The sequence below is a fragment of the Trichechus manatus genome, unplaced genomic scaffold (assembly GCF_000243295.1).
Source record: "Trichechus manatus latirostris isolate Lorelei unplaced genomic scaffold, TriManLat1.0 scaffold00053, whole genome shotgun sequence".
Classification (NCBI taxonomy): Eukaryota; Metazoa; Chordata; class Mammalia; order Sirenia; family Trichechidae; genus Trichechus; species Trichechus manatus.
In genome coordinates this window covers 2,230,954-2,232,799 of record NW_004443989.1, presented here as the reverse complement: position 1 = coordinate 2,232,799, position 1,846 = coordinate 2,230,954, and the positions used below count along the sequence as shown (strand labels likewise).

Here is a 1,846-nt window from a genome sequence, read left to right as displayed (position 1 = left end):
CAGGAATCCCTGGGTGGCGCAAACCGTTAAGTGCTCCACTAGTAGTCGAAAGGTTGGCAGTTCGAACAAGGGGTAGATTACCCAGTAAGCAATGTACCTCTCTGTCAGGGACTGTAAATTTGAAAAGAGGCTTTGAATCTGTAGGAAGGTGCTGTGGGGTTGGGAGAGAGACAGATGCCAATCATACTTAGAATCTTTGATGAGGTGAAAAAATGTGAAATTGTTCTCTACAGATTAGTAAGCGCAAGTAAGCCTGTGTTTACCTTGCTTATTGGGTAATCTACCACTGGTTCGAACCCACCCAGAGGCACCTTAGAGGACAGGCCTGGTGATATGCTTCCAAAATCCTATGGAGTAGCTCTACTCTGCACACACAGGGTCACCATGAGTCTGAATCCACTCAATGGCAAGTGACAACAACAGGTACTAATGAGTGGTTTTACAAGATAAGAATTTAATGGGGATAGTGGTTTTTGAACAAGCTGAGCTGTGCTGAGCTATGCTATTAATCCGTAGTTCTACCAATTAATGACCTTCAATTTCATGGAAAATACTTGCTAAATAGATTAGGGAACAGATCAGAGAATAGAAGAATTACCAAAATGGAGCTCAAATATTTATTAGAAATTTACATCTGGGAGCCTTACCTCTTTTATCCCTGCTTCCAAAGAAAAATTCATAAAGAATATAAAAAGCATAGCTTAGTCCTAAAAAACCACAGGCTAAGGACTTTGACTCACTTCAAGTTTTAGGAACAGAGAAATCTTTGGTTTGCTACATTGACTCTGGACTACCATAAAATAGACTAATTCCATAGGCCACCGTATAAAAATTAATTTCACTATTCATAATTACTTGTGCTGAGAAGTTTGCAATCCCAAGGGCAAATAGCCATCCTTCTATTGTTCTGTAAGAAAAAACACAAAACATAGTATCTTAAAAGAATGTTGTTGTTAGCATGCCCAACTCACGGCTACCTCATGCGCAGTGGAACGAAACATTGCCCAGTCCTGCGCCACCTTCATGATGGGTTTCTGATCTGACCACTGTGATCCACAGGGTTTTCACTGGCTGATTTTTAGAAGATTACCAGATATTTCTTCTGAGGCACCTCTGGGTTGATTTGAACCTCCGACCTTTCAGTTAGCAGCCAAATGTGTTAACTATTCGCCCATTTATTTTGCCTATGAATCTGCAGTTTGGACAGGGCCAAATGAGTTCGGGGGTGAGGAGGGGAGTGACTTGTCTCTTCTTCCCATAATCTGGGGACTCTGATCTCCCATATCTAGGGCCTAAACTGAGATGACTCCCAAAGGCTGAGGGCTGGCGAAGCCTCTTCACGTGGCTAGCTTGTGCTTCCTTCGACATGGTGGCCCCAGTCAGAATTTTTACTTGGTAGCTCAGAGCTCTAAGCAAGTATTCCAAGACGCCTGGGCAGAAGCTACAATCTTATGACACAGCCTTGGAAGTCCCAGAGCATCATCTCTGCCACATTCTTTTGGTCAAGCAAATCACTAAGCCCAGCCCAGATTCAAGGGGAAAGGAATTCAACTCCATCTCTCCATGGGAGGAGTAGCAAAGAATTTAGATACATCTTCAATCCTTCACAATATTAAATTAGCTAATGTACAACGTTAATCAGAAGGGCCTGCTAAACAGACACTATGAATCAAATAACAGAAAATATTCAGTGTTGTGGTAGTCTTTGTTACCGTTTGCTTTTTTCAATTAAATGGTGCACATCTGAGAAAGGGGGATTTTTTTCTTCCACTTGTTTTGTCTTTTTCTAATTATTTAGCTTCATGTTCACTGGCTAACGCTGGGCATTTATACCATGTTAGATGTT

At 41.7% G+C, this 1,846-nt stretch overlaps 1 protein-coding gene across 1 annotated transcript in view; it reads right to left on the bottom strand.

Annotated features, from left to right (window-relative positions):
• The window catches only part of WWOX (WW domain containing oxidoreductase), a 1,054,678-nt gene that overhangs the window by 157,372 nt on the left and 895,460 nt on the right, over positions 1–1,846 (bottom strand). The gene's annotated exons all lie outside the window — the stretch shown is intronic.